The sequence below is a fragment of the Cinclus cinclus genome, chromosome 5, assembly GCF_963662255.1.
Source record: "Cinclus cinclus chromosome 5, bCinCin1.1, whole genome shotgun sequence".
Classification (NCBI taxonomy): domain Eukaryota; kingdom Metazoa; phylum Chordata; class Aves; order Passeriformes; family Cinclidae; genus Cinclus; species Cinclus cinclus.
In genome coordinates this window covers 67201452-67214391 of record NC_085050.1, presented here as the reverse complement: position 1 = coordinate 67214391, position 12940 = coordinate 67201452, and positions in this window count along the sequence as shown.

Genomic DNA, 12940 nt, shown 5'->3' with positions numbered 1-12940 from the left:
TAATATAACCACTATTGACTTAAATAATACTACTACAAAACTGAAAGTACTTCAGATGTGTTGTATACTGTATATTTTAATTCTGAAGATTTCTGTTGAACATGGTCAGTATGTAAAGCTTATTTCCATGACCACATCAAGAGAAGGCATTTCATTTATCTGAAGGATGAGGTAGGTTTTCCATTGGTGTGCATGTTAAAAATGCTGCAAAGATACAGAATAAAGCCTACTAACATGACTGTAGTGAAAACCATGGAAAACATCACACCCCCCTGTGCTGGTTCCATTGCTAATTGTTCCTCTATTCATCAAAAATCAATTATTGCAAAACCAGCACACCCTGAAAACCAAAAAACAAACGCATCAATGAGTGAGCTTTGAATCTTTTCAGATCGAAACACCCTGGGTGTTTAGATATTTTTAGATCTAAACAACCAGCAGTTTGAGGATTTTGGTTTTTTGTATTTTTTTTTTTTTATAATACCTGTCTGTGTTTGCATCTTCAGGAAGAAAAACACAAGGCACGTCTTTATTGACTCATTTTGAAAAATGCTGAGTTATACGTCATTTTGTTCTTGGTTTGCTTTCTAAATGAAACTTAGGCAAATTTAGCAGTATATTTACATTTTCTATTTGCATTTAACTTGTAAACTGTAACTGTCTCCAGAAAGCCTCCAATTACTTTGGTCTGTTTTAGGTCAGTCTTTTAGGGTTTTCCCCCATGATGTGGCCCTTCATAAAACCTGAAAAAAGTAAAGGAAGATTGGTGTGCTATTTTTCCACAGTAATTACATGTTTAGCTTTTAAATATTGACTTCCTTGACGGGGTTAAAATTACTTAATTTCTTTTAGAAACTCTTAAGTTTTCCTGGTGCTTGTTAAAAATATATATCACACGTTTGGTTGGGACAGCTACAGAAATGCATGGTTTTCAAAATACAGCCTCATTCAAAAGCTTCTCCTGGAAAATTGTTCTGTGTAAATTGGAATTTTCTGCTCTAGCCCTTGTGAGAATCTTCGGTGCTTATAAGGTGACCTGATTACCAGCCAGACTCAAGTGATACCTTGGTTTATTCAGGGAGGAGATCTAAGGGTTTAGCTCATCTCTTACATCCTGCTTAATTGAAAATAGGTGCAAGTTGCAGGACATCAGTCTAATACCAACTGATGATCTTGTGCTATTAGATAAGCAGTTGAATTTTAGGAACTTTCTCACTCTCTTTCTTCCCCCCACCCCTCTTATTTACTGTGAAGGTTAATGAAGTATAATAAGGTTGGGTAGACTTGTTTGTAAAGATGCACAGACATATGAAATGTGAATCTTAATTATATTACTATTTACTTCCACAGTAAAAAGTAGGGAAGATAAAAAGCCAGCATCAGCTTTAGACCTCTTCCATACTTCTTCATGCCTGGTGATCTTGCACTGGTAAATTAAAATATTGTTCCTTGCAAACCTTCCCTTACAACTTACTCTTCAAACACAAAGCAGTGTTTTGCAGTTATTTATATGCAGTCTTCTGCCTCAAGCAATGCAAAATTTTCCTGTACATGTTTATTTGGGTTTATTCATATAATCTTTAGCAATAAAGTTTAAAATACAGGAGGAAACCCATATTTATTCATTTTTGGGTAGATGTTGTGAAGTGTGAAAAGAAAGAAGTCTTCAAAATTTTTCAAACAGAATACTAGTTCTCAAGACAAGCACAGATGGTGAATAACTTCTAGTTAATACAAAGTTCCCTAGTAACAGTATTATTTTTTTCTCCCACAACTCTGTTCTGGTGAAATAATAAATTCCTCACGGCACTGTCTAACTGCTTTATACTAAATGTACTCCTGGAGACATGCATGAGTTTTGTGGGGTTTTTGGTTTAGTGTGTGTTTTTTTTTTTTTTTTTTTCTTTTTTGTTTGGCTTCTTGCTTTTGAAGCCTTGTAATTCAGTGAAGATGTGTTTATGATAGGATTGAAAGAGTCATTGACTAGTGATAACTGAGTTAAGAGGAATACAGCAACAGAATAATGACTGAAAAGGTTTAGAAAAAGGAACTCTGTTGTTTGATGCAATTTAGATAAGGCCACCTATACAACCTACAGCTGGTTTGTTCTCTGTACTCTTTGAAAACCTCTGAAATGTTTCACTTGCTGGAATTAATGTTGCTGTACAGACAGCATGCTTGAATGCTTAAAGTTGTCAATTCTGCATTCAAAATTCACTGTGTTTTGACAGCTCTAGCTAAATTCCTGTGTTTTTCAAAGACTGACTTCACTTCTTCAGAGCGCCGCCATGGATCACAAAAGATAACTTTAAGGAGCATAAGATTTTAAAATTTCAAAGGTGTGTCAATAGTGTAGCATTCAAAATTCCAAAATGTATTTTGGAATTTCCTCCTTGACATCAGAGTGAGAATGTTTCTGGTAAATATCTGTGTCCCTTTATTTCTTCCATCTGCCACTAATGAAAGAAGACTTCCTTTGAAATTCTGAAAATATTATATTATTAATTACATATTTGCTCATCCTAATCTTATGAGGATGCCAAACTCTCTTAAAATATTGTCTTGCTTCTTGTCATTCAGACACCAGAATTACTCAGTGATTATTAATGAGTATGGCAAAGAGCATTTAAAGGGAATTTTTAATGTTTTTCTATTAAGAATTGAATCAGAGCCTTGATTCTCTGAATTGTATGAAGGGCAAACAGCTTGAGGAATGAGTGTCAGGCAGCTTGGCAAAGAAATACTGTATGTATTTAATTTTCAGTTGCAAATTTTGCACATAGGAATTCAAGATGGATGAGCAACTGGGAGTAGGTGTGTTAGGTAATGATCACTAGAGATTCCAGCAAATAGTTTTTTAAACTTTCTAACCTTGTTCCGTAGATACTGTGAATGTTGATAATGGGAAATGAGGTGAAAAATCCTACACAGCAATGCAAAAAGCAGCATATTAAAAGAGTGTTTTTTCAAGATTTTACATCTCTTAAGATTGTTGGGGCTGTGTAAGAGTTTTACCCCTTCCAAAAATAATTGTTTATTCCTGAAAGGTGTTAGGCTGATAGCAGAAGTTCATGCCCTCTTTGCATAAGTAAAAAGCAGACTGGAGTATAAGCAGAGTTATGATGTGCTCTGTGGTCTTGGCCACAGGGGCGTGTTATCTTCTCATTCTTCTGGAAGCCAAAGAAATTGCCTCATGGTTTTGTGGCACCAGCTATTGAAGAGTCATAGCAAATTAGTAGAAAATTAGAGAGATCTTCACAATTTCATCATTAGTATACATTCTTTTTCCTCAGCAGGCCACAGAACAAGCTACCTGTTGGTCACAGCGAGCATCTAGAAATATCTGGCAGTGTTCCCAAACGTTTCGTACTCAACCAGAAGAAAACAAGTCTTGGTGGTATCGTAATTCTGCTCTGCCTAAAATAAAATTTAAAAAAAAGGCACCAATATGAAATTCTTTTTTTGCCTCCTAAGGCTAATATTTCTCTCTCCTTATAGGTAAAGTGGAGAGGTTGAAAATTGAGGGGAGGTGATTTATTTTTAGTCTCTGCCTCCTAAAATTGTCATGAACTAAGATGATCTTGAATAGTGCCAGTGATTTAAGAGAGGCTGTTCTAAGCTCATAGAATGTCTCACATGTTGTGTCTGAACTTCAGAAGCAAATTTACTTTTCTCTGGAATTTCTCTTTTTGGAAATTAATTTTTAAAGCTTTATTTATTCTTTTATTACCTTTTTGGCTTCTGGAGTTCTGGAATTCTGTGTTTCCTATACCTGGGTAAGCAAAGGCTTTGACTGGATGACATATTTTGTCCTTTTTGCATACAGCTATAGTTTTAACCTTTTTTTTTTTTTTAAATCATCTGCATTTCGTTTTTAATCTCAGTAGTTGTCACAGGTGTGGGACACCACATAAAACTGTTCCATCTTACATCACTTGGCACCGAGCTAGGGCTGTACTGAGACTTAATCTACATGCAACATCTCTCTAGCATAAAAAAGGCTTTAATAATAAGAGAAAGTCAATGAGCCTCATGTACTTTTATAAAACATGACACAAGGCAATATAATTAAAACTAAACTTATTTCCTGTGGTGAAATTAACTTACAAAAATGAAGGTGTTTATTTATTAAATAGGATCTCTGGAGTTCTTGCCTTATTCTTACCCCTCCTGGGAAGGTTTTGATTGTTTGCTTCCTTTCTTTTGCCTTCTTGCTGTGTAATTTAAAAGTGATACCTTCCTTGGGGAAACAAAATTTGATTGGAGAACAGCCTGCATCACTAGCTAAACAAATTACCAATGTTTTACTCACTTTTCTTTCCTTTTTCTTTCCTCCCACCCCTTCCCCCCTTAATACCAGGCAGAGGGAAAAAAAGATGTGTGCAGAAGTTTTAGAAGCATAGTGCAGAGAAAATTTGGTTTATATAACAAGGAAGGCTTTTTCTTTCAGGGAAGGTAAACACCTTTTTTTTTTTTTTCTGTATTAGGGCAGTTGTTTCATTGTGAGCTGTGGCTACTGCTATGAAGCATATTGATAATAAAAGTTTTCTTTTAATGTGAAAGTAAATTAAGGTATGGGCAGGGTCAAGTCTTCATGCTCACAAAGTTCAGTTGAATTAATTTGAACCTGGATTCCATATGAATCTGATCTTCATGAACTGGATTTCTGCAGTGAAGTGGGCAGAAGTCTAGGCATTCTCTTCCCTATTTTCATAATCCTTTCTTCAGAGGCAAAAACTTTAATAATTTTGATCTTGTAGGCATTACAAAGGAGTAGTAACTTTTAACTAAACATATTTTTGATGCATTTGAATGCTTATACACTGTCTATAGGGAACAATTAATCATTATAATCTTTCTTTGCAAAATCATCATGGTTGTATCCTGTATGTTGTAGAACGGAGAACTGTTCAGAATATTCACTGGAAACTGTGAACCACTGAAGGTTCCTCTCCCAGCAGAAGAGAGAATTTTTTTTTTTTTCCGCCCCTAGCAGTAATTATTAAAATCGTACTGGGAAATTCACAAAATAAAAATCATCAACCAGCACCTCATCTTGCAATGAGTGGAGGTGTTTCGATCTCCAGTGTTTAGAAATAGGTTGATACTGCACTGTATGATCTAGTTTGAGTGAAGAAGTCCTTTTTCATAGTGAAATGTTAAAATATTTTGACTGTCAGTGATATTCTGGAGGTGATATCATCACATTTTTTATTTGTTATACTTATCTGCATCAGTGATACCTGTGATTTGGGTTCATTTTTGGTGTCATGTGGAACATTTTCTAGTATATGTTGTTTTTTTGAGAGATGAAAATTGAAAAGCAATCCACGTTTTTTTTCTTCAGACTTTTAGGCTGACTTTTCTTGATTTTTGTGTACTATCAGTATAGTCTAAATAGCTCTTGAAGAACTGGAGTTAGAGAAATATGAAACCACCAAATTTCTCCAAAGATTTGAGTGAGTTGGTGAGGTGCCCTGGAAGGCTTTAATGCACAGTCTTGAGTTTTTTGAAGGGGGCCACACTTCAGATGCAAGAGAGGGATATTGGTTAGCTTCATTAAGTGGGAAGAAAGCTTAGAAGAAAGATAATTTTCATCTTAAAAAAGTTAGGGAAGCCTCTTATTAATCCACTGGCCTGTTTACTCCTCTAGTTTGAGGAAATAGATAACTCTTGATTAGTACAGTGAATTGGAGCTCTGGTTTTTCTCTGTAATTTATCTGCCTAATATCTTGAGTTAGTAATATGCCTCTTAACAAATATAAATGAATGAGTTCAAACAAATATTAGGTATTTGATTTAATTATATTACTAGTATAAAAATGACATTTGAATTTATATCACTCCTGTTTTCTCACTGCCTATTGTAGGCACAGAGTGGAAATTAATACAAAATAAAAGACTTTTAAGTTCAATTAAGCTGCAATACATGCCAAACTATTTGCTAATATAAAATTTTCTGAAATTAAAAGATGAGTAGTTCTGAAATGTGGATGTAAATGCTGCCACATTCAATAATGTGTCACAACCTGGGAATCACTAAGTACAGTCTAACTGCTCTGAAAAATAGATATTCTTTTCTAAAAAGAGGATGTGGTTTTTTCCATGGTCATGGGTTGATCAAGAAGCACTTTGTCTTTTGACCTTTTAGGAACTTTCAAGAGAAACCAAAGGGACATTAGAGGTTGACCCCGTGAAATTAAAATTAGCCTTAAAGTTTAAAAAGCATACAAAATACTGCACCTTTTTTTCTGTTGTTCATGAGTATTTTATTTTATTGTTATGTGAGTTTTGTTATGTTTGGGGTTTTATGCCTAATTTTTTGGAGTGATAAGTGAAATGAGCATTAAAAGGATTTTTAAACTTAAAGTCCTTCTGCAAGAGTGTTGGGGAGCAAACTTATCTTTTCATAAGATTTTTTTAATTCCAGTATGCTTATGAAGCTTCTCATCTTACAGTTTGCTATATCTTCATTTGCAGTCATTGTTTCTCCCTTACGTCCTGGAATAACACAAATTTTCCATGGGCTTATAACTGCCTTACTGTGCACTTCTCAAATTCTGTGGATATTTAATTGCTACAGAAGTTAATTTTTCTCCTTAAGGAATGTGCCATTGATAGTTTTATAAAGTGTGTCCTCTCATTTTAAAACAATTAGTCCTAAGAAATGTAATTGGATGAAATTAAATTCTTGAGGGAGGTAAACACCAGGGAAGGAGAGGAGCTATTTAAACTAAAGGACAATATTGGCACAAGAACTAATGGGTGTAAGCTGGCTATGAATAAATTCAAGCTGGGAATTAAAAGAAGGTTCCTAATTGTTAGAGCAGTAAGTTCTGCAATGGTTTTTCAATCAGAGCAAAATCATAAGCACTTTTAGGAAGGAGTTTGCTTTGCAAAAAACATTAAATTATGCACTTCTCATGGCTGGGGTCTGGGCTGGACTGGAATTTGTTGGGCCTTTCCTGTCCTGTAATCCTAAGAAATGTATGCTTGCTGAGATGTTTGTTTACAACTCAGAAATTCATCTTTACATATCCTGGCGGATGCATACATTTAATTCCTGTTGATTTTAGACTTAAGATCAGCCCTTGTTTGATGTTCTCATTCTGAGAGGTCAACTTGGAGTCTCAGGTCAAGTTACAGAGGCTCACTGTTGTTTGTATGTGATAATGGGAATTTAGAGATTGAGGCAGAAGATGGAGGCTTCTTGCATTTCATTCTCTAAGTTTCCATGTAGGAATATTTATAATATTTTTACTGATAGTGTAAATGGCGCTAAAAGAGTTGTGGTTTTTTTGCTTATTATTACAGCTTACTTTTTAGTACAAACCTAAATAGCCCTCTAAAAAGTAGAGCAGATTACTTGGGTGTCTTAAATGTTGGTTACTGCAATCTAAAGTGAAACTGAACGTGTTCTATTTTTGCATTTTGCTGTTCTTCTTCCTCTATATCTACCTGAAATGTTTAAATACTGAGAAATAGACTAGCAGGGCAGGGTAGAGTTTTCTCATTTCAAAAGTGTGTGTAGCATAGCCTTACTTGTAGAGTTACCCATTCCAGTGACTTGTCCTGCCTCTAGTGCTGACTGGGGTAAACATGATTTCCTATTGATTCAGCCACAGACCATATTTCTGAACTGTTTTTGTACTGGAACTTAATTTCTCTTCCTGCTTTAAATTTTTTTTTTTTAATTTGTTTGTTGTTTTTGGGCTGAGAACTGACCACCTTCTGAGGTGCTGCCAAGGAGCAGATTTCAGGCAGACTGAGCTGACTTGCAGCTGCTCGAGCATTGTGGCAATCTTTTTACATTGTTTTTTCCCTCCTTATGCAATTCTGACATTTTATTTTCAGTTTTGGGGTGTTTCTGACCTTTCATTCTAGCACCAGAACATCCAGTGAGCATGTTTGCTAACGTGTGAGAGCTGAGCTTTTGATGTAGTGAGTTTAATCAGGAAGGTTTTCTTGAGGCTTATCCATGTTGAGCAGCTCCTTGATTGCGGTGCATTTGGGGAGTGGCAGAAGGCCTTTTTATTGCTTTAACATGCTAAAAAGAGCACCCCCACTTCATGAAAACACACTTATTTTGTTAGCCCATGTTAAGGTGTGCCTGTGTGTTTAGAGTGCACTCCGTTAACCTTTCACTTGCAGAGCTGGATTAGAATCTGGGATGGAGCATCAGAGGGCATTTCAAGACAAAGTTGAAAGCATCCCTTGAGCAATGTATGAAAGGATGGCCTTATGCCATCTGAAAATTCCTTTGATCACATTTCTTTTCTGGGAAGGTGGTTTCTATAATACTAGACCCTCACAGGTATTTGCAATAAGCTATTATGAATGAGGCAGATAAGCACAGTGACAGTCTTTGATGTCCATTTGATCTGTCAGTGGTTATTGGAGGAGTTTCAGTCTGAAGTAATTTTGTTTACCAAAACAACTGTCTAATTAAATCAACTAACTAAATAAAGCAGTAAAATAAAAACCCCAACCAAACCTTTCCCTTCTGGAATAATTGAGTTTAGGATTATGTTCCGTATTCATGTCTTATTTACAATTGTAAATGCACATTTTTCATCAATATTTTCTGACAGGTTTGTATTTGATTTAGGCCCAGAGGCTTTCTGCAGATGCTAGTTTTCCAAAAAACTATTGTTTTAATGATTTTTTAAAAGATTTTTCAGTGTATTATAAATGTCTTATTTTCTTTACTGATTTATTTTCATTTTATTCTATCTGAAGACATGCTCTGCAGATTCAAGTAAATAAATGGTTCCAGCCCCAGTTATTTTAGCCCTTTGTGAACTGTTCTTGGTTTTGATGTGGTTGGGGACTATGGCTTTGAGTGCTGCATATTTGGAGTTTAATATTTACAATCTGTGCAGCCATCATTCACAACTCTGGCATAAACACAGAGCCACCTTTCTCCTCTCCTGGCGATTAATAACCTTTAGGACATGGCAGTCACTCTCAAGCATGTCTTAGTATTTTATAGACTTTTAAAATAAATTTGGAGATGGATTTTGTAACTTTTGACTGATACTTGATTTGATTTCTGAACTGAGTTATAATGATGGACATCATTGCAAAGTAAAATGATTTTTAAAAAAAAATTCTCAAGTAAAAGAGGAATGTGGGAGGCCCATTTCAGTGGCGTGACTTTTTATTTTGTTTTTATTAGAGTGACATTTATTAATGTCACTGACAAAACATAACCTACAGTTAAAGTAAAAAACACAGAAAAATAGTACGAGGGGACAGAAGGAAAGGAGTACCTGTGCTAAGGACAGGAATGCATTCCTAAATGACATTGGAGGAAGCCATTTGATCCTTAAATGTTATTTAGAGATTTTTTTAATACCTTTTTTTCTTCTGAGATGCTTCCAGTGTCAGTGGTAGCTTTGGTTATTGGTAAAGTAACAGGCTAGAGGGCATAAAGTGTAACATTAAACATTTGTAGGAAACATTTGTACACAAAAATTTACCAAAATAAAGCAAACCCTCTTGTTTCTGTTAATAGTTTGTAATCATCACCTTATCAGTAGGTAAAGTTCCTGTTTTCCTTCAGAAGTTAGTTTGTGGCTGAGGGTGGACTTGCTATTGGATTGTTTTTCAGTGACTGTAAAGATGATTTTATAATGAACATTAAAAACATTGACAGTGGTAAAGAAGAGGATATGGAGAGTTGGAAGAGATAGCTCTGCATAATGTTTTAATATTTCAAATTCACCATGTGCATTAATTTCTTTTTAACAAGTTTTGTTAGAAAAATGTTCAGACAGAGTATTGTAATTATAGTCTAAGTGGCTCTGGTTCTGGTTTTCTTAAATTAGGTATTTTAAATATGCATGTCTGGTAATATTTCATTGTAGAATATGAGAGAAAATTGGATGTGAAAGGCAGATACAGTGCTTCTGAGGGCTTCTTTTCTCTCTGAGAATAAAACCATATATTTAGAAGATTCTGAATCAGAAGGTAAAATGTTTGCTGAACAAAGGTAAAACAGTATTTAATTGATGTTGGTTTTATTTAAAAGTACCTGGTTTTGTTTTGACATAAGATGTTTAGGTGAACTGTTTAGTCCTAATTTCTATGGTGAAGAATGTAAAGTGCTTTAACCCTTTGCCATTAACAAAACAATTTCTTCGGTCAAAGTAGGAAAGACCAGGTTGATAATAACGATTTACTATTTTTCACTGTTAATAATGTTTATTATGTGTTACTGCTTTTGAATACATGGATTGGATACATGGATTTTACTCCCAAATGTCTGAGTAGGTCAAATGCTAATAATGAAATGCATCCGTACGACAGTGTTTTGCATGGATAGTGCTTGTTCCAAACACAAAGCAGTAGCATAGATCTTCTGGGTCATGGAATGCAGTCCTGTCTGTGACAAGCAACATTTTTGTAATGCTTTTGCACTATGATCGAGCTTTAAACTGTAGTTTTCATTTTGTGATCTCAGAGCCTGCCTTTTTGAGGGGCTGTACTGTACAGTTCAGTCATGTAGTATCAGTGAGTACTCCCCAAACAGGTGGGAAAAAATGAGCATTGAAAATGTATTCTAGAAAAATGTGCTCTCTTCCACTTATTTTTTTGTTTTGTCCTTGTCCTCCTTATGCCAAGGGATTTTTGACAAAATATGTTTCCTGAATAATAAAGCTTCTTTATAAATGGAAGTGGGTCTTTTTGTTTTTAAGAATTGAGAGGTCAAAGGCCTGCTTACTTCTCTGTGGTATCATTCTAATCATATGTTCTGCATGTTCGTTTCACAGTTATGCTGACACTTGCCCTGTTCCATTTTACTCAGCAATTGTTTGGTGCTTTTCTCATCACAAGAGTTTCCATTTATCTAATTTTGAGTGATACAAAGGTTTTCTCTAGATAAGAAAAGTTCATGTGAATAATAAAATGAATTTTGATGCAGTGTGGAAGCAGTGTATTAATATAAAATGATTTTTCTGATACTAGTAAGTGCAGCTTTGTTTCAGTCTAATAAGAAACATGGCACTGAGATAAACTTTGACTGCTTCTCCAAAGCCTTGAAATACTGTTTTCACCCTGATGGTAATGTGGGAAGGATTTGTTTGGGGATGTGGTGCTTGTCTAGTTACTTTAGAAATGTATTCTTCCCAAATCAGTCCCCTAAATTTCTACAGTTCATAAGTGTAAATCTGTGCCTTCTTCAAGGACAAGAGATTCAAGTGTCCCTTGGGTGCGTGAAATAACTACCAGCTTCAATGTCTCCTCCAGGTCCTGTGAGCCTTAGCTGTCCCATCTCAGCTGCCACAACTTCCAGCTTTCTTTTTGACAGCTTAGGTAGTGTGTTTTATCTTCAATGTGAAAAACTAACTGCAAAAACTGGTCTTTATCATGGAATAAATACCATCAGCAGTGCTGGTTAAAGGAGGGACTGGGGGATGGTGGTGCTGCCTAGTTTTGTCTCTGCCTAAAGAGGGGTGAAGTTGTGGAACAGAAGGCAGCATTTCTACTGTGTCATTATTTATTTATTTTAGTTTTGCTCTTGGCTGTTTGAAAAGGCAGAAGAGTATGAATTTGTACAAAATGAAATTAGCAGTTCTGAGAGTGGCTGGCTTCTATGAAAATTTCCTTGCTGGTTCTCCCGTGGAGCAGCTTCAGTAGCTTGCCTTCCTAACTGCTCCTAACAGCAGGAAAACTGACTTTACCATGTGGAAGCAGACTTTGTCACAGCAGGGACAAGGTAATGTGCATGTGTAGTTGCAAGAAAACTGAAGGAGTCCCAGATCACTGCAGTCTCTGCAGGGTCCACCTTTATGCTTCAGTAATTTTTCTATCAGTTAAGATAACTGCATCTACATAATGGAGTTCTTACATACTGGTTTGGAAAGACAAGGCTAAGGCTAGGAGAGAAAAATGAACAGTGTGGTGAAGAAGTGAAAAACAATGGAATGCATAAATCTGAGGTCTTATCTGTATGTATTGTGTGTAGTGGATATTGTAATATACGTTGTTATATACCCTGTCGAAATAATATCTATGGATTTTTGTTACTACAGGGAATTTCAGAAAAGCAAGGCTCCACAAGCTTTGACCAACTACATTCTGGGTGTAGGTTAATTTAGGTCAATACCAGATAATAAAAAACTGTGAGTCGAGTTTTAAAATAGTACAAGAAAGAGAATTAATTTATTTCCCCATAGCTCTAATTATTGTTTTCCTGAAAGCAGTAGGTGAGAGCAATATGATGCTATTTTTGTTTTAAAATGTGTAACCAGGTTTTATTAACAATTCATATGTGCTTCCAGAGAGGCTATTCATAAAATTACTCAATAGACAAATATTTGCATTTTATTAAAAATTAAGCCAAAAAAGGCAGTGGCACAAAGTACTGCATTTTTTGTGTTGTGGTTATTATTACCAAAAAAAAAAATTTTTAGGTAATAGGCAATAGTGAGCAGGAGTATGTTGGTTGTTTATCTTCCACTTTTTGCTACTTTATTAAATAGTCCCCATGAATGGAAGAGTAGTTCTGCCAGAAGAAAGAGGTGAAGAGGTGTGAATGCTTTGTATAGTAGTAGTAGTAGAGAAATTCACTTGCTGAAATCTTGTAAAAATGTTGTCTTCAAGAATGAATCTGAGCTCTGTTTTTATGGGGCATGTCAATATACAAATATATGTTTTTCAAGTCCTGTCTGTCCCACTCTCTCTTCATTAGATTCCCTGCCAATACTCATAGATTTTGAGTATAGTGAGTCAGGAAAGTTATTTTTCAGGTTTTGATTACTAGCCAGACATTTGGTGTTCATCTATACTGCTTTCAAGTAGCTAAGTAAATTCTTTTCTTCTGTAGAGCTGCAGTGACTTTATAAAATACTGACTCAATGTTATATTTCTGAATGCAGTTCTCTGGAGGGTTTTCAGCTGAACAAATCATCAGGCAATTGGTTTTTGTGTTTTT